The sequence below is a fragment of the Callithrix jacchus genome, chromosome 6 (genome assembly GCF_049354715.1).
Source record: "Callithrix jacchus isolate 240 chromosome 6, calJac240_pri, whole genome shotgun sequence".
In the NCBI taxonomy this organism is placed as follows: domain Eukaryota; kingdom Metazoa; phylum Chordata; class Mammalia; order Primates; family Cebidae; genus Callithrix; species Callithrix jacchus.
This window is the reverse complement of record NC_133507.1, coordinates 19,016,598-19,037,288: the sequence shown is the minus strand read 5'-3', so window position 1 is coordinate 19,037,288 and position 20,691 is coordinate 19,016,598. Positions and strand designations below refer to the sequence as shown.

Sequence of the window (20,691 nt, the reverse complement as noted above, 5' to 3'; positions counted from 1 at the left end):
CAGGTGGATTCACAGTGTATGTGTGTATAGCTTGAGAGAAATAAACTCAGTAATTTAAGCCAGGAAATGTTAAAATTGTTACTGCGGCTTAACCAAGCCTATCCTGACTGATGGATATAGAACTTTATTTTGATGGAACTACTGGGTATGTACTGGTATTTCATTGTCATTCTAATTGCATTTCTCATGAAGATGAGCATCTTTTATTCTCTGTTGGCTATTAGGAGGTCCTCTCTAGTGAAACATTTATTCAAGGCCTTTTTTCTTCTGTGAGGTTTTCTGCCTGTGTTTTAAAAATGTATTTGTAAGGGCCAGGCACGGTAGTTCACACCTATAATCCCAACACTTTGGGAGGCTGAAGCAAGTAGATCACCTGAGATCAGGAGTTCAAGACCAGACAGGACAATATGGTGAATCCCATCTCTACTAAAAATGCAAAAATTAGCTGGGTGTGGTAGTGTGCCTGTAGTCCCAGCTACTCAAGAGGCTGAGGCAAGAGAATCGCTTGAACCCAGCAGCCAAGATCACAACACTGCACTACAATTTGGGTGACAGAGCAGGACTCCATCTCAAAAAAAAAAGGTATTCTTAGAAGTGGTATTGAATAGAAGTAGTGACAGTGGCAGCTGCTCTGATTCCTGGTTTGAAAGGGAAGCTTTCATCCTGTCTCCATGAAGTACAGTATTTGCTTTCGGGTTTTTGGAAAGATGATCAGGTTCTTCCTCTCTCTTCCTACTCAGGATTTTTCATCATAAAAGTATGTTACAACTTATCAAAAGCTTTTTTTCCATCTCCTGAGGTAGTCATGATTTTTTTGCATCATCATTCTAATACTGCTTTGTAAACATCTGTGAGGATACCTGCTAGAGCAATAAAGTAATTCCAGTTCCAGCCATTTTATTTGACGTGGCTTTTAAAAGGAAATAAAAGGCCATAATGTTGCTCCTCCTCATATGTCTTATCTTTAGATAAGCTCCATAAAGTATTTTGCTGCCACTGCAGATTTCTTTTACAGCTTATGAAACTGTTTGTTTTTGTTGTTCACGTGGTATTGGGAAATAACTGTTGAGATCTCCTGAGGTTTTTGAAAACGGGTGATGCAAGGAATCCGAGGCCTCCCCTACTCAGCTTTAGAATGTCTAGTGGTGGCTTTCAATAGGTGGCTTCCTTTTCATAGGATTCCAAGCTTATCTTTGCCCTCATAGAGAGCAGTTGCTAATTCAGGTAGATCTTCCATTGATAATTTAAAAATGGCCTTTTTACTAAGATTAGCAAAAGTCTTATCCTAGGACAATAGGAGTATGACCTTGAACTCTATTGTTTTTAACTAAAGAATCTCTTCACCTCAGGGTTAGAAACGCTCATCAGTTCCTAGGCCTTTGAGATCTGCATTAGGTAGTCATGGTTAGACGCCCCATCACCTTCAGCAGATGTGGCCGGAGCCTGTGTAAAGACCAGATATGACCGAATTCCCCCATCACCTTCAGCAGATGTAGCCGGAGTGGTATGCCTGTGTAAAGACCAGATGTGACCGAATTTCTCCTGCCCTGCCAAGTTGTTTATTCCTCATCTTGTGATTTCTTGTTTACCCTCCTAAGTTGTTTTGTTATCACTGCTTCTTTCCGCCTCATCTCTCTCCTTTTCTTCCTATGTTAAAGGAGGGTTTATTTGTTTCATTTCTAGAGCCAGGTCCTCTGTCTGTCTTTCCCTGACACACACTGTAATCCCACTTCTTGCCCTGGTCTCTAAGGTGTCCCTAGTGTTTGTTCTTCTGTATCTACAGATCCCCAGGATACCCCATCCTGGAGAGAATAGAGCTCTCCCCATGGCTCTTCTGCCTCTAACTGTGGTTCTGGTTCCATTGTTTTCATTCAAGGTGAACTTGAACAAGTGGGTAATTTACACCCAGTCTTTAATTCTGCTTCCTCTCTTCTCTTTCTAGAGTCAGAATCCCAAAATTCACTGATGATTTCCTGGCCATTTCCCAGTCATCACCTTCTTTAATGTTTCTGTGCTATCTGATGCTGTCAGCCCTTCAGTGGAGCACTCTCTTAACCTTTTCCACCTTTGTTTGTATCATATAGAACCCTCCTGATTTTTCTCCTGTTCTCTTCTCACTCTATCAGGAAGTTATGTTGTCAGTCATCTCTCACCTGTCTCTTCTCCCTCTCATTTCTAGCATAAATCTCATCCATTTTTCATGTTCTAGATCTTGAAGCAAAACTTGAATATTTTTTTAAAAATTCCAAAATTGGTAATTCTAGTCTTGATGTGTGGCCTGAGTCCTGTTCCTTTATTTCCAGCTGCCTGAAAGCATTTCTCCGTAATGTCATTCTCACATCTCTTGCCACTTATCTAGAGCCAGCTTCAGCATATGTCTTCTGAAAATCATTTCTCCCTAAGCTTCCCTTTTCCAGGAGTGTTACTACCATCCTTTTTTGTCATGTACATTCAAAGCCTTTTATACCTCTTCCTCATTCCCAACATCCAGAGTCAATCACTAAACCTGTTGTTCTTTCTCTAAAGTCCTTCTTTGTATCTTGTTTCTGGATTCACCAACTATTAACATTTGGCATACTTGCTTCTATCTCTATGTACATATATACATTCTTCCTGAATCATTTTGAGAGTTAGATGCAGACATCATTACGTTTCATCCTTAAATATGTCAATAGACGTCTTCTAAGAACAAGGATATTCTTATATAATATCTTCTATATAATTCTCTGATGATGCATAGCACAATGAACATAGTTGGGAAATTTAACATTAACAAATATTGTTTTCCGGCCGGGCGTGGTGGCTCATGCCTATAATCCCAGCACTTTGGGAGGCCGAGGCGGGTGGATAGAGATCGAGACCATCCTGGTCAACATGATGAAACCCCGTCTCTACTAAAAATACAGAAATTAGCTGGGCATGGTGGTGCACGACTGTAGTCCCAGCTACTCGGGAGGCTGAGACAGGAGAATTGCTTGCACCCAGAAGGCGGAGGTTGCGGTGAGCCGAGATCATGCCATTGCACTCCAGCCTGGGTAACAATAGGAAAACTCTGTCTCAAAAACAAAAACAAAAAAAAACCACAAATATTGTTTTCCAATATACAGTTCAATACAGTTCATATTTAAGTTTCCCCAATTGTCCCAGAAATGTCCTTTAGACCTTTCTTTTTAAATCTCAGTTTCAGTTATGAGTCAAACATTGTCTTTAGTTATCATGTCTTGATTTGAAATCACTTGTTTCTGGCAGGGTTTTTTTGTTTTTTTTTTTTGAGATGGAGTCTCACTCTGTTGCCCAGGATGGAGTGCAGTGGCACGATCTCTGCTCACTGCAACCTCCACCACCCAGCTTTAATCAGTCCTCCTGCCTCAGTTCCACTAGTAGCTGAAATTAAAGGCATGCACCACCACGCCTGTCTAATTTTTGTATTTTAGTAGAGATGGGGTTTTGCCATATTAGCCAGGCTGGTCTCAAACTTCTTAACTCACATGAGCCACCTGGCCTCCCAAAGTTCTGGGATTACAGGCCTGAGCCACCGTACCTGGCCTTGGGGCAGGTTTTCTAACCTCATTCTCTCTTCCTTCTTGTTGATCGCACATACTGGAATTCGTTTTTCTAATGTACTTCTTAGACTAGCTTTGACCCCTTGTCCAGACATTCCAAGCTGTCCGCAATTTTTCCTCAACCTATCTTGGCCTTGCTTCCATAACTATTTACCAGACACCTGCTGCTGCAACCAAAGTAGACCACTCTTACTTATTCTGTCATTTCCGCCTCAACTCTCTGCCTGTTGTTCAAGTGTAGCTCAAATCCTCCTAATCTAAAACTTATCCTCATGGTCTAGCCTGTTGTGATCTCTTTGAACCATGTAGAGTATTATTTTTCTCCTCAGTGACCTTAATTTACATAACTTCGTGTGTTTTCCCTGATTAATTAGACTGCCTTCTCTTTGTATTCCTCACTGAATCTAGTGTGGTGCCTTTTACTGACTGGGGTATCTTCAGGTGAGTGTCACTAAAGACTTCCCAGGACTCTACTCACATAAAGTTGTTCATGATTTAAACTGTTGGAGGCTGGAGTGAGGTCTAATTTCATAGTCCCTGGGGTAACCATCAGCTCTCCAGGCTGTGGCATTTGGAGCCTAGGGCACTTGGTTCCCTTTTGCTTTCAGAAATCCCTAAACACAGTTCAACATCATGACCTAGTTGGGTGTTGGTGTTAATTATGGTGAACTGAATTTTGTTCCAAGAAAACTGTGTGAGTGATCCAACGTTCTGACCTACCAGGATCTAATGGCAAAGCTGGATTTAGAATTCAATTGGGCTTTCAAGATTTGGTCATTAGAGTCACAATTCAATGGCTATGTCAGGGGTATTTATCCAGCTTTTTTTTTTTTTAAGATTCTAATTTGCACTGGGCCCTCTCAAGAAAATTGAAACATAAGCTTCTGAATGGGGCTGAGCCCAAGAAAACCTCATAGTGTAGAATTTTACATCTCTGCTAAGTATAGGCTGCTAAAATGGAAAAATGCTGAGGCTTCAAAATGGAAACAGTGAGCACTAAGATGAAAGGATCATAAACAGTAATATTGGGTTATGTTTGCCCCATGTCCCTTCTGTGAACAGAGCTTGTGATAATGAAGCTCATTAACACCCGCCACACCCTGTGACATTGAAGGCGGTGTCCTGACTGCAGGTCTCCAGGAATGGAGGGACAAGTGAGGGACACACAGTTTGTGTTTTTGATTATGAAGGAGGAACTATTTTGTTCTAAAAGAATAAGACATTCTGTTTGAGTTATAGTTTTTGTAAAAGGTGCTAGTTGACATATCTGACTATCCCTGGCTACCTCATTATCTACCTGGATGTGCCTAAGAGAGAAGACAGCTGAGGCCAGCCTTGTATTCCATAGCATCTATAAGCCCTTCTCTCCTAATGCTTGATAGATCAGAATTTTGTGGCAGATTTTTTTTTTTTTTTTGGCTTAAGTAATAAGGAAATTTAGTATCTTACATACAGAAAGGCCAGTTGTAGGGCAGAGTTAAAGGGTGATTAAGACAGTTTGTGGGTTTTTTGTTTGTTTGTTTGTTTTGAGACAAGGTTTCACTCTTGTCCCCCAGGCTGGAGTGCAGTGGTGCAATCTCAGCTCACTGCAACCTCTGCCTCCCGGATTCAAGCCATTCTCCTGCCTCAGCCTCCTGAGGAGCTGGGATTATAGGTGCCTGCCACCATGCCTGGCTAATTTTTGCATTTTTAGTAGAGATGGGGTTTCACCATGTTGACCAAGATGGTCTCAAACTCCTGACCTCAGGTGATCCACCCGCCTCGGCCTCCCAAAGTGCCGGGATAACAGATGCGAGTCACCGAGCTCTGCCAAGACAGACAGTTTTATCTGCGGTTTCACTTTATGTAGATTCAGTTTTGCCCAGTCAATCATGGTCCAAAAATATTAAATGGAAAATTCTAGAAATAAACAATATATATGTTATACATTGCATGCTGTTCTGAGCAGCGTGATGAGATGTTGGAACTATCTCTCATCCAGCATATCCATACCGTGTACACTAGCTTCCCAGTACTCATCCAGTGTATTTATGCCATATATGCTAGCTGCCCAGTGCTCATCCAGTGTATCCATGCTGTGTACACTAGCTGCCCAGTGCTCATCCAGTGATTTATGCCATATACACTAGCTGCCCAGTGTTCATCCAGTGTATCCATGCCGTGTACACTAGCTGCCCAGTGTTCATCCAGTGTATCCATGCCGTATACACTAGCTGCCCAGTGCTCATCCAGTGTATTTATGCCGTGTACACTAGCTGCCCAGTGCTCATCCAGTGTATTTATGCCATATACACTAGCTGCCCAGTGCGCATCCAGAGTGTCCATGCCGTGTACACTAGCTGCCCAGTGCTCATCCAGTGTATCCATGTCATGTACACTAGCTACCCAGTGTTCATCCAGCACATCCATGCGATGTACAGTAGCTGCCCAGTGCTCATCCAGCACATCCGTGCCGTGTACACTAGCTGCCCAGTGTTCATCCAGCACATCCATGCCATGTACACTAGCTGCCCAGTGTTCATCCAGCACATCCATGCCATGTACACTAGCTGCCCAGTGTTCATCCAGTGTATCCATGCCATGTACACTAGCTGCCCAGTGTTCATCCGGCACATCCATGCCGTGTACACTAGCTGCCCAGTGCTCATCCAGCACATCCATGCCGTGTACACTAGCTGCCCAGTGCTCATCCAGCACATCCATGCCGTGTACACTAGCTGCCCAGTGCTCATCCAGCACATCCATGCCGTGTACACTAGCTGCCCAGTGCTCATCCAGCACATCCATGCCGTGTACACTGGCTGCCCAGTGTTCATCCAGCACATCCATGCCGTGTACACTGGCTGCCCAGTGTTCATCCAGCACATCCATGCCGTGTACACTGGCTGCCCAGTGTTCATCCAGCACATCCATGCCGTGTACACTGGCTGCCCAGTGCTCATCCAGCACATCCATGCCGTGTACACTAGCTGCCCAGTGCTCATCCAGCACATCCATGCCGTGTACACTGGCTGCCCAGTGTTCATCCAGCACATCCATGCCGTGTACACTAGCTGCCCAGTGTTCATCCAGCATATCCATGCCGTGTACACTAGCTGCCCAGTGTTCATCCAGCGTATCTGTTAAAACTCGTGCTCTGAAGTTTATTCATCTGGGTGCAGGTGGGCTGAAGCCAAAAAGAGCATCAGCAAAGGGTATTGGGATAGGAATTGGTTTTATAGGTTTGGGGTGGGCAGTGGAAAGTTACAGTTTAGGGCAGTTTTTTTGCAAGCTGGAAGGTGGTCGTAGGGTGTGGAGTTGGTTACAAAGTCCAATGACCTTATCAATTACGGCAGGAATAAGGAACAGTAGAGAATGTCTCAGAGTTAAGTAGGTGCCTCAGGGGTTGAGTGTTTCTTCAGTCTTCGAGGAATTCATCTGGAGTGTCAGTGCAGGTCACAGAGGTTAATATGGCATCATGGCACCATGGGTCAGCCTAAAAGACCTTACATTCCTTCTTTTTATATTAGTAATATAAAGGAAAAAGAAATGAAGAGAGTGGAGGGCAGTGGAATATCAGGAAGGGTGGCAAAGCGGGTGATGGGGCGATGTTTTTCAGGGCTTCTTCGAGCAAAAAACAGGAAAGAATTGAGACTGGTGGGAGATCTCAGGGCAAGGGGTGGTATTGTGGGGTTGTTAGAAGGCACATTTGCCATATTGACTGGTTATCGCTTGTGTATGATTTTGTAGGAATTGAGAGATTAATCGGAAAACACAGGGTCCAAATAAGAGGAGAAAGACAGTATCAGAGGACTAGAGATTGGAAGAGGCCATGACTCCCAGTTAGAGTGTCCAGCCGGGTTTAATTTATTGATGGCATCACATATGAGGCTGGACTGGTTTACATAAGAAAAATTCAAAGTGCCGTTTTTTGGCCATTCGGATTGAGGCCAGAGTGTGTTACAGAGATGTTTAGGTTTCAGATCTGGCTACAGTTAAAGAGATTTTAGGTTTTTTAGGATTCAGGCTACAGGCCAAGACATAAAATAGATTAGAGGGTGGAATATTGTCCATAGTGAAGGAGATAAGTTTTAAGGAAAGGAGCAGAGTAGAGACTAGGAGAAGGAGCCCTTCTTCTCTAGAAGGAGAAAGATTTAAAGGAATAGAGAAAGAGGGAGAGACTTGTCTGCTTAGGATTTGAAGGAAAAGTGCGGGGGAGAGACTTGTCTCCTGTTCTTTAAAGTAGAAGAGAAGGGGAGAGACTAAAGTAGAAGAGAAGGAAAAGAGAGGGTGGGGGAAGAGACTTGTCTCCCATTCTCTAAAGGAAAAGAGGAGGGGGAGAGACTTGTTTCCTGTTCTCTTAAGGAAAAGTGGGGCGGGGAGAGACCTGTCTTCCGTTCTCTAAAGGAAAAGAGAGAGACTGGGGGAGAAACTTGTCTCCTGTTCTCTAAAGGAAAAGTCTAGGACACTTGTCTCCCGTTCTCTAAAGGAAAAGAGAGAGTTGGGGGAGAAACTTGTCTTCCTTTCTCTAAAGGAAAAGAGAGAGCGGGGAGAGACTTGTTTCCTGTTCTCTTAAGGAAAAGGGGGGCGGGGAGAGATCTGTCTTCCGTTCTCTAAAGGAAAAGAGAGAGACTGGGGGAGAAACTTGTCTCCTGTTCTCTAAAGGAAAAGGCTAGGACACTTGTCTCCCGTTCTCTAAAGGAAAAGAGAGAGTTGGGGGAGAAACTTGTCTTCCTTTCTCTAAAGGAAAAGAGAGAGCCGGGAGAGACTTGTTTCCTGTTCTCTTAAGGAAAAGCGGGGCGGGGAGAGACCTGTCTTCCATTCCCTAAAGGAAAAGAGAGGGAGAGTGGGGGAGAGACTCGTCTCCTGTTCTCGAAAGGAAAAGGGTAGGAGACTTGTCTCCCGTTTTCTAAAAAAAAGGTAGGAGAGAGACTTGTCTCCCATTCTCTAAAGGAAAAGAGAGAGTTGGGGGCCTTTCTCTAAAGGAAAAGAGACACAAAGAGGGAGAGACTGCCAACCCGATCTGAAGGTGGCAGAACTGTTCGCAACTCTGTAGAATTTGTTTTTTCTTGACAGCTATGACAGGGGAAGAAATTTGGGGTTTGGAAGGGGATAAACGATACCCCTTTGAGTATAGATGCTGAAGAAGCAGGAGGGTGAATTGAAAGGCCATGTTGCAATAGATGGGTGATAACAGGTTTTAGGCCTTTTAAAGCCTTTCGTGGGATGGGGTAATGGCACTGGGTGGGATTAGGGTGTTTAGGTTTTAAGGGGATGAAGAAGGGTGAGTGACTTATAGCAAGGGATGGGATGTGGTGTCCTGCACCCTAGGGTTAAGGTAGGGGGACATAAGTGGAGTTACTGAAGGAGGTATGGGTCCAGGGAGGAGGGCGGCAATGAGGTGTGGCTATAGCCCAGGAGTAGTCAAGGGGGCAGACAATTTCGCTAGGATATCTCGGCCTAACAGGGGAACTGGACAAGTGGGGATGATTAGGAAAGAATGTGGAGAGGAGTGCTGGCCTGATTGACACCAGATGTGGGGAGTTGCGAGAGGCCTGGTGGCCTTGCTGTCAGTTCCCACAACAGTTATGGAGGCCAAGGAGACAAAGGCAGTGTGGAGTGGGTGGCCCGCATGTTGATTAAGAAGGGATGCACTTACCTCCACCTAAGAGTTACCCAAAGCTTGGCATTCATGATGGTCCAGGGGGCTTCCAAGATGTTCGGACAGCATCAGTGTTCAGCCACCATGCTGAGGAGATCTGGGAAGGATTTGGTCTGAGAGCTTTGGATTAGAGCTCCAGGAGCTCTGGGAGCAGCGACCTGAGTCAGGCAGTTTGACTTTTCGTGGTTGCCCAGCACAGACAGGACAGGGCTTAGGAGGTATCCCGGGCTGTGGGCATTCCTTGGCCCAGTGGCCAGGTTTCTGACACTTGAAGCAAGGTTTGGGATGCTGGACAATGGAATCTGGGCACTTTGAAGTCTTTGTGAGACGGTGGTGTGGCTGGGGTTTGTCTTACGGCAGAGGCAAGCATCTGTAGTTATGAAATATGCTGCCACTTGGCAGCTTCTTCCTGGTTATTAAACACCTTAAAGGTGAGGTTAATTCACTCCTGTTGTGGGGTTTGAGGGCCAGATTTTAATTTCTCTAGCTTTTTCAATGTTTGGGGCTGATTGGGTGATAAAATGCCTATCAAGCATTCTTCGGGTGAGAGTAGAAGTAAGGATGACATGTAAGTCGCTCAAGGTAAGATTATAGGACTGGGTTACGTATTGAAACTCTTTTATGTATTTAGTGGAAAAGGAGCCTAATTGTTGGCCGATTTGGGAACGGTTGGATAAAGAGAAAGGAATGCTCACCCTAACTATGTTTTTAGCTCCAGCCACCTCTTGAAGGGGTAATTGTTGGGGGCAGGGGTGGAGGAGGTAACTGCGGGACTACACTGTAAGCTGGACCACGTAGGAGGTGGGGAGGTGACAGGAGGGGCATAAGGAGGTGGGTTGTGGGCAGAGGTGGAAGGCTAAGGGGCAGGAGGTGGTTAGGTCTTGGATTAGGGCCTGGTTTGGACAGGTGAGGAGGAAAAAGGTCAGAAGGGTCGATGGACAAGGTTTCTGGGTTGCCGACAGAGGCAGGAGGGACAGATGGAAGGGAGAGAAGGAAAATTTGGAACGGGTTGCATTGTGAGCAGAGATTAGGGAGGCATTGGAGGTAAAAAAAAAAAAAAAAAAAAAAAAAAAATGCCCAAACATAGGGAATTTCAGACCATTTGCCCATTTTATGACAAAAGTTGTCTAGATCCTGCATGATAGAAAAATCAAAGGTGCCGTTTTCTGGCCATTTAGATATTGTGCGATCTATATTTTGGTTAAGCAGTATTGCTGAAGAAAATAAGACACTTAGGTTTTAGGTCAGTTGATAGCTGGACAGGTTTGAGGTTTTTCAGAACGCAGGCTAAGAGGAAGGAGGGAGCAATGGGGGGTGGGAGGTTGCCCATAGTTTCAGACAAATGGCAGAGACAAAGAAAGTGAACGTGCGACCAAGCAGCTTAGCAGCTGTCCCAGACTAAACCTTGATCTGAACCTGGGGTGAATCAGTCAAAGAGGGAGTCCCCCGAGTTGATCTGTCACCTTACGAGTGTGAATGAATGAACAGAGCAGACGTCTCTGCAATGATCAGTCACTGAGGGAAAGCTGTCTTTCCAGTTCTGTGACCTACGTAGGATTTTTTCCGGTCATGAACCTCTCGGAAAGTCCTGTCTTTCTTGTCTCTGTTGAAAGGGAGAGGAAAATGAAACTGATAGGAGAAGGAGGTTGACAGCCAGAAAGGCTAAAGAAGAGAGTTGAAGCAAACCACTTTACCTGATCTGAGGATGGTGAAACTCGGGCTGGTCTGATGAGCCTAGGTCATAGGTAGGGGGCACAAGGAGAACAGGGTCAAGGGGTTTGGTCTCCCATAGGAGTTTTCCCATCCCGGGTTTTGACACCAAATGTTAAAATGCATGCTCTGCATGAAGACACCCCCAAACAGGCTTTGTGTGAGCAACATGGCTGTTTATTCACCTGGGTGCAGGTGGGCTGAGGCCAAAAAGGACATCTGTGAAGGGTGGTGGGATAGGAGTTGGTTTTATAGGTTTGGAAAGTTATAGTTTAGGGCATTTTTTTTGCAAGCTCGGAGGGGGTCATAGGTTTGCAAGCTGGGAGGAGTTCGTAGGGTGTGGAGTCCAATGACCTTATCAGTTAGGGCAGGAATAAGGAACAATAGAGAATGTCTCAGAGTTAGGTAGGTGCCGCAGAGGTTGATCATTTCTTTGGTCTTTAAGAAACTCTTCTGGAGTGTACCTGCAGGTCACAGAGGTTAACATGGCGTTCATGGCACTGTCAGTCAGCCTAAAAGACCTTACACAATCCGTACTGGTATAGTAGCTGCTCAGTGCTCATCTAGCACATCCATGCCATGTACAGTAGCTGCCCAGTGTTCATCCAGCGTATCCATGCCGTGTATACTAGCTACCCAGTGCACATCCAGTGTATCCATGCCGTGTACACTAGCTGCCCAGTATTCATCCAGCACATCCATGCCGTGTACACTAGCTGCCCAGTGCGCATCCAGCGTATCCATACCGTGTACACTACCTGCCCAGTGCTCATCCAGCGTATCCATACCGTGTACACTACCTGCCCAGTGCGCATCCAGCGTATCCATGCCGTGTACACTAGCTGCCCAGTGTTCATCCAGCGTATCCATGCCATGTACACTAGCTGCCCAGTGTTCATCCAGCGTATCCATGCCGTGTACACTAGCTGCCCAGTGTTCATCCAGCACATTCATGCCGTGTACACTAGCTGCCCAGTGTTCATCCAGCACATTCATGCCGTGTACACTAGCTGCCCAGTGTTCATCCAGTGTATCCATATCGTGTTCCCTAGCTGCCCAGTACTCATCCAGTGTATCCATGTTGTGTTCCCTAGCTGCCCAGTGTACACGACATGGATACATCCAGCGTATCCATGTCATGTACACTAGCTTCCCGATGTTCATCCAGCACATCCATGCCATGTACACTAGCTGCCCAGTGTGCATCCAGTGTATCCATGCCGTGTACACTAGCTGGTATCCATGCCGTGTACACTAGCTGCCCAGTGTTCATCCAGTGTATCCATGCCGTGTACACTAGCTGCCCAGTGTTCATCCAGTGTATCCATGCCGTGTACACTAGCTGCCCAGTGTTCATTCAGTGTATCCACGCCGTGTACACTAGCTGCCCAGTGTTCATCCAGTGTATCCATGCCGTGTACACTAGCTGCCCAGTGCTCACTTAGTTGCCAGCTTGACTGTCACAGTGTCGTGGTGCTTGTGTTCAGGTAACCTTTTTTTTACTTAGTAATAGCTCCAAAGTGCAAGAGTAGTGATGCTGGTATATTGTCATAATTGTTTTTATTATTAGTTATTGTTGTTAATCTCTTACTGTGCCTAATTTAGAAATTAGACTTTATCTTAGGTGTATGTGTATAGGAAAAAAACATTGCATCCACTGGGGGACTTAGGACATATCCTATGCAGCTAAGAGGGGACTACTGTACTTTCCATGTTATCTTCTGTTCTTAGTGTTGGCTGTAGAATATCTTCTTCAGAGGTCAAAATCTTATTCCCTCAGGGTAACAGTCTCATTGATTACCTGCTGCCTGGAGTTTGGTGTGTTAGTCATTCCTTATCTCTGTCATAAAGACAAAGATCAGCATAATGATTTCTTAAATTTCCAAATCCCTATAATTTGTTTAGGAAAAAGAAAGAAGGGCTGGGCACACACACGTGAGCCTGTAATCTCAGCACTTTGGGAGGCCAAGGCAGGTGGATCATCTGAAATTGGGAGTTCGAGACCAACCTGGCCAACCTGGTGAAACCCCGTCTCTACTAAAAATAGAAAAATTACCCTGGCATGGTGGCGCATGCCTATAATCCCAGCTACTCAGGAGGCGTGAGGCAGGAGAATTGCTTGAACCTGGGAAGCAGAGGTTGCAGTGAGCCAATGTTACACCATTATACTCCAGCCTGGGTAACAGAGTAAGACTCCATTGCAAAAAAAAAAAAAAGAAAGAACACTTGGGCTGGGTGTGGAGGCTGATGATTGTAATCCCCAGCAGTTTGGGAGGCTGAGGCAAGAGGATCACTTAAGCCTAGGAGTTCGAGACCACCCTGAGCCATAAGTGAGATTCCCATCTCTTTAATTAAAAAAGAAAGAAAGAAAAAAAACAAAAGCAAAGATTGTTCCAGACTCTACTTAATATCTGCTGCCGTATACACTCTCACTTCACTTACTTGAACTTTGTACTGCCTCGTGCACAATCTCATTGATTACCTGCTGCCTCGAGTTTGGTGTGTTAGTCATTGCTTATTACTGGTTAGGGACAGTGGAATAGCAGTGTACACAAAACAGCAATATTTTACTTTTAGAGATACCCATTTGATATCCAGCCTTTTTCAATAAAACCTAATGTTTGTCAAGGTTGTAGTCAGTAAGCAAAGCTTATTACCCATGATATTACTTGGATATGTTGCAGATAAAACAAATTGTATATTGCTTTGGTTGCTGATTTATAGGTATCCTGAAAGGCTGGAATTGAGACTCAATTCTACTGATGTTGCTATTATTCCTTATATTGCAGAAGAGGATTGGCCTACTCTCAGATAAGAAGCAGACTTTCTTGATTCCTAGCTAAGAACCCTTTTCCAGGCTTGATTTTTGTATCAGTCAAGGTAGGCTAGGTAATGTATTCCTCCTAAATCCCAATGGCTTATGACAACAAAGTTTATTTTTCACGTGTGCTTTGTGGCCATTGCAGTGTCTCTGCTGACTGAAGTTCCTCAGAGTTCCCGGCTGATGGAAATCTTCTCAACATATGCTTCTACCTGGACGTGTGTGTGCTGGCTCTTGAATTGACACATCCCCGTACACTCACATTTCATGCTCCTACTCAAGGGACTGGGAAATGGAATCCTATTATGTTCCCAAGAGGGAGGAGAACCTGAACTAGTTAAATATTACCAATGATGACCATGTTTTTTTTTCATGTATTTTCTTAGAGGAAAAGCTGACATTTGATTTATTATCATTTTATAGAAGGGAAGCCAGAAATTTTAGTAGCAGAAAAATAGAGAAATTCTCTAATAAGAAGGAAACATGGTTGAATCTTAGCAAAGGTATCCCACATAGCAGTTTTCAGTTTCTCTAACTGAATATTTGGTATTTATATCTCCTATACTTCCCAGATGAATTTAAGATGACTTAAAATTCCACAGCAGAATAAATGGCTTTTATATCTGGGAGGCAAGTGCCTACCTCCTTAGAGACTTTCTGCCAATCATTTGTGTTTACCTTGGCTCTCTGACCTTGATGAAGGACTGATGGATGTTCTTTTCTCTGGTTACCAGACAACAACCATTTGAAGCATTGACTAGGAAAAAGACACTGTGCTAAATGTAGAGATTCAAAGATAGAAAAGCCAAATTTTCTACCTTTAAGATGCTTATAAGCTAGGCATGGTGGCTCACACCTATAATTCCAGCACTTGGGGAGGCCGAGGTGGATGGATCACTTGAGGTCAGGAGTTCAAGACCAGCCTGACCAACATGGTAAAACTCCATCTCTAATAAAAATACAAAAATTAGCCAAGCATGATGGCCCATGCCTGTAATCCCAGCTGTTTAGGAGGCTGAGGTGTGATAATTGGTGGAACCCAGGAGGTAGAGGTAGGTTGCAGTGAGCCAAGATCATACCACTGCACTCCAGCCTGGGCAACAGAGTAAAACTATCTGAAAAAAAAAAAACAGAAAGGAGCACTAGATACATGGATCATACAGAGACCTCCCTTGGTCTTGGAGTAAACAACACATGTAGAGAAGGTGCTATCACTTGAATGTAATTTTTCGGTAGGCATGATGTTCATATTAGAGAACTCTCATTTTATACTACTTTTCATAGAAGTGAAACTGTCTTAGTCATATATATGTATCTGCATATTGCATTTCATAGCATGAAACTTCATATAAAGTATACAGAATAATACAGTACTTAATCATAAGCTCTCATTTAATGATATTTGATCAAAAGTAGAGAACAAAGAATGGGACTTCGAAGAAACAGCTGCCTCTGAGGCTAGGCTCTGAAACAGAGGGGTAGGGTAGATAGTATCCCATCTTCGGCCTTTGAACGTCTGTGGCCCTGGATACAGGTTTTTTAGTAGAGATGAGGAGCATGGCAGGCAGCCTCCTGACTGAGTGCAGTGTGCAGCTCTTGAGCTGTACTGACTGTGTCCAACAAAGACAAGGCTGGCCTGGCACCACCAGTGTGACTTGCCTGAAGCCAGAGAGCTGGGGGAAAAAACACTGGCAATTTGGGGTTAGAAGATCAAGGCCAAGTGAAAAGAGCAATGAAGCCTATATAAATTCCCAGCACTTTGGGAGGCTGAGACAGGCGGATCACCTGAGGTCAGGAGTTTGAGAGTACCCTGGACAACATGGTAAAACCTCATCTCTGCTAAAAATTAGCTGGGTGTGGTGGTGGGTGCCTGTAATCCCAGCTACTCAAGAGGCTGAGGCAGGAGAATCACTTCCACCCGGGGGCAGAGGTTGCAGTGAGCTGAGATCTCAGCATTGCACTCCAGCTTGAGCAACAAGAGTGAAACTGTTTCAAAAAAAAAAAAAAGAGAGAGAAAGAAATTATCAAGGGCAGAGTAGTCATAGGAAGGGAAATTAATATGAATTGGACATCTGCCAAGTACCAGGCATTGTGCTAGGTACTTTATTCTCAGTAATCTTCTGTAAGGTAGATGGTAGTATTCCTGTGTGACAGATGAGGAAACTGAAACTCAGGCTAAAGTGTCTGAAACTCTAAAACCCATGTTCTTTCCACTAAACCACAGAATTTGAGAATTTTAAAGCATAAATAATGTGATAGATGTATATGTTAAGACTTAAAGAATATATTGATTTCTGTTTTCAAAACCAGAATTGTAAGAGACAAGATAGTAGGAACAAAGGCTATGGTGGCAGGTAGGAGGAATATGGGGGTGAATGTTAGGGCTGGGGCCACGGGAGATTTGCAACTATGCATTGGCATGTGGGAAAAATATGGGGGTGAATGTTAGGTATGGGGGCCACAGGAGATTTGGAACTATGCATAAGCTCCATCCAGACCAAAGGTCTGCCAGTGGAGGCACTGTTTACATTTTCGGCAGTGTTATTTTTCATTGAATTGCTGGTATTTAGTGTCCCTGGCCCCTTCTACTAAAGGCTGATAGGGTACCTGCCTCGTATGTTTCCAAATGCCCCAAGTGGGTGTGGTACTGTCCTAGATTAAGAGCATGGATGGCTTTGGAATACGGAATATGTATATGGGATCAGTAGTAAAGAAGTTTCAGTCCGGGCATGGTGGCTCACACCTTTAATCCCAGCACTTTGGGAGGCCGAGACCGGTGGATCACGAGGTCAAGAGATCGAGACCATCCTGGTCAACAAGGTGAAACCCTGTCTCTACTAAAAATACAAAAATTAGCTGGGCATGGTGGTGCGCACCTGTAGTTCCAGCTACTTGGGAGGCTGAGGCAGGAGAATTGCTTGAACCCAGAAGGCGGAGGTTGCAGTGAGCCGAGATCGTGCCATTGCACTCCAGTCTGGGTAACAATAAGACTCTGTCTCAAAAAAAAGACGTTTGAAGTGTTGAAAACCTTGTCCTCTGTATTGCTAAATCTGATGGATGGTTTCCAGTGCCCTTTCACCAAGCGGTTTTGACACTTCCTTATTTTTAAAATAGTCTTTCTTCTTAGTTTCCATGATAGATCTTTACCTGGTATTTTTTTTCTACCTTTCTGGCCACTCTTTCTGCCCCCCTGGGCTTCTTCCGTCTTAAATGGCCATTCTTCTCTTTTTCTTTTAAACATTCTCTTAGGAAATCTCTCACAATCCCACGACTTCATTTATTTCTCTGTTGGTAACTTCAAACTCAGTAAAGTAGCCCAAACCAGCCTCCAGCTCCTGCAGCTTCACACTGACAATTTTTTATTTTTTATTTTTTTGAGATGGAGTCTCGCTCTGTCGCCAGGCTGGAGTGCAGTGGCATGATCTTGTCTCACTATAACCTCTGCCTCCCAGCCTCAATGGATTCTCCTGCCTCAGCCTCCTGAGTGACTCCGACTACAGGTGTGTACCACCATGCCTGGCTAATTTTTTGTGTTTTTAGTAGAGATGAGGTTTCACTGTGTTAGCCAGTATGGTCTCAATCTCCTGACCTTGTGATCTGCCCACCTCAGCTACCCAAAGTGCTGGGATTACAGGTGTGAGCCACCACACCTAACCCTCTTTTTTTTTTTGAAACAGTCTTGCTCTGTCACTCAGGCAGGAGTGCAGTAGTGTGATCTTGGCTCACTGCAACCTCTAACCTCTACCTCCCAGCTTCAAGTGATTCTCCTGCCTCAGCCTTGCAAGCAGCTGGGACCACAGACACATGCCACCACACCTGGCTAATTTTTGTATTTTTAGTAGAGACGGAATTTCACCATGTTGGCCAGGCTGGTCTTCAACTCCTGACCTCAGGTGATCCACCTGCCTCAGCCTCCCAAAGTGCTGGAATTACAAGTGTGAGCCACAGTACCTGGCCCATTTTTCTTTTTTCTTTTTGAGACAGAGTTTCACTCTGTCGCCCAGGCTGGCATGCAATGGCACAACCTCAGCTCGTTGCAACCTCCACCTCCCAGATTCAAGCGATTCTCCTGCCTCAGCCTTCCGAGTACCTGGGACTCCAGGCGCACACCATCATGCCCAGCTAATTTTTGTATTTTTAGTAGAGACAGGGTTTCACCATGTTGGCCAAGCTAATCTGAAACTCCTGACCTCAAGTGATCTGCCCACCTTGGACTCCCGAGCTGCTGGGATTATGGGCCTAAGCGACCATGCCGCGCCCACACTGACAATTCTGAGTCAGCCTTTGAAAAAGCCAGCCCTCAAAATGCCTTTCCTGGCACTCCCCTCCTGCCCATAGACTGAAGCTGATACACTTGTCTTGTTTGCCCAGTGCCTTTGACTACTTTTGCCACTGCATCTGACACAGGGTGGTGTTTTCACCTATTTGCATGGGTAAGGACACAAATTCCAGTACCCATGTGTCTGAGCTTAAATCTTGGCTTTGCCACAATGAACTGAATGACTTGTGCCTTAGGAACTTTTGTGTGAGGCTGGGCTTAGTGTCTCACATCTGTAATCCAAACACTTTGGGAGGCCAGGGCAGGCAGATCGCTTGAGCTCAAGAGTTAGAGACCAATCTGAGCAACATAGCAAAACTCCATCTCTACAAAAAAAAAAACACCAAAATTAGCTACGAATGATGGCACATGCCTCTAGTCCCAACTACTCAAAAGGCTGAGATGTGAGGATGGCTTAAACCTGGAAGGTCAAGGCTGCAGTGAGCCAAGATCGTGCTACTGCATTCCAACCTGGGTGATTAAGCCAGACCCTGTGTCAAAAAAAAAGAAAGAAAAGAAACTTATGTGTGATAGCACCTTGCTTATGTGGTAGCTGTGACTATTAAAACTATATAAAGTGTTTAGAAATATGCGTACACAAAGTATTCCATTATTTTGTTTGTTTGCCCCACCAGATAGTATTAAGAAGGCAGGAATCGGGCTGTCTTGTTCACCACTGTATTTTCCATTTTGAGCACAGTAGTTGGAACATACTGGTTACTTCATTACTGTAGAAGTCATATATTCACCCACTGTTCTAGGTGGAAATTCATATATCCATCCATATTCTGGGGAAACAGTTAATAAAACATTCCTGTCTTTGTGAATCTTACATCTAACAGGGGAAACAAATAAAAGAGATGTTAGGTGGTGATAAGTGCAGGGAAGAAGATACAGCAGGATAGGGGCTGGGTAGATATGGCTCGATAGTTTATATAGGGTAGTCAGAGAAAATGTTTGATAAGATAGCATTTGAATAGAAACCTCAAGAAATTAAGAGGGAAGCTGATTATCATCCTGAAAGGCACTATCCCAAATGCTGAAATCTGGAAAGATCGAAATTCCTAAAGTCTAAAATCCTGAAAATCACGATCCAGAAAGATCAAAATCCTGAATTACAATTCTGTGAAAAATAAAGAGTTCTTTAAGCCAGATGCAGTGGTTCATGCCTGTAATCCCAGCACTTTGAAAGGCTGACGTGGGATGATCACTTGACCCCTGGAGTTGGAGACCAGCTTGGGCAAGATAGTGAGACCCCATGTCTACAAAAAAATAAAAAATATTACCTGGGCATGGTGGTGCATGCCTGTAGTCCCAGTTACTCAGGAAGCTGAGGTAGGGGGATCATTTGAGCCTGGGAGGTTGAGGCTGCATTGAGCCATGATTGTGTCACTGCACTCCAGCGTGGGTGACAAAACAAGACCCTGTCCCCCCCCAAAAAAAAGTCTTAAAAGATGTTTATTTACTTAAAATATATATGTTTTAATTAATTTAATTAATTTTAAGTTTTAACCTAGTCTTGTTCTGTTGCCCAGGCTGGAGTGTGGTGGCACAATCTCAGATCACTGTAACCTCTATCTCCCAGGCTCAAGTGATTCTCCTGCCTCAGCCTCCTGAGTAGTTGGGACTACAGATGCCTACCATCACACCCTACTAATTTTTGTATTTTTAGTAGAGACAGAGTTTCACCGTGTTAGCCAGGCTAGTCTCAAACTCCTGACCTCTAGTGATCAACCCATCTCAGCCTCCCAAAGCGCTGGGATTATAGGCATGAGCCACCATGCCCAGCCTGTTTATTTACATTTTTTAAAGAGGCTTTATTTGCCGGCGTGGGGGCTCACGCCTGTAATCCCAGCACTTTGGGAGGCCAAGACGAGGTCAGGAGATTGAGACCATCCTGGCCATGGTGAAACCCCATCTTTACTAAAATGCAACAAATTAGCCGGAGGTGGTAGATCGTGCCTGTGGTCCCAGCTACTCAGGAGACTGAAGCAGGGAAATCACTTGAACCTGGGAGACAGAGGTTATAGTGAGCTGAGATTGTGCCACTGCACTGCAGCCTGGCAACATAGTAAGACTCTGTCTCAAAAAAAAAAAAAAAAAAAACCAAGAGGCTTTATTTGACAAACATAAAAACACAACAGAACACTGCATAGGCTACTTTACATAACAGGCAGTAATAACATACATAAACACTCAGGTATACTAATGACATCACATCACAGTTGTGAGCAGACGAACTGTATTAAGAAATGAGTGAAAAGGGAAATGTATCAATACCTATCACTGTGGTTGGCAATTATGTGCACCCAGCTTTATGGCCATAGTCATCTGAAATACCATGGCACATGACCAGTCTTTTGATGAGATCAATCAAAAACCTGATGGGTCACCATGACAAATGCAGTTAGTTGCCCAAAGAGCTGACATCTCAAGAAATTTTATCTTTTACAAATGCAGATGTCCAAAAAGGACATTTCTTTATTTATTGAGGAAGTTTCAGCATTTTTACATACACACACAATGCTTACACACAAAGTCAACATTGCAATTATGTTTTCTTTTTCTTTCTTTCTTTTTTTTTTTTGACATGTAGTTTCACTTTTGTTGCTCAGGCTGGAGTGCAGTGGTGCGATAT

The 20,691-nt window shown here is 44.4% G+C and overlaps 1 protein-coding gene across 2 annotated transcripts in view; it reads left to right on the top strand.

The window, feature by feature from the left end:
* Window positions 1-20,691, top strand: part of AP3S2 (adaptor related protein complex 3 subunit sigma 2) — a 69,501-nt gene that overhangs the window by 24,950 nt on the left and 23,860 nt on the right. The window lies entirely within an intron of this gene.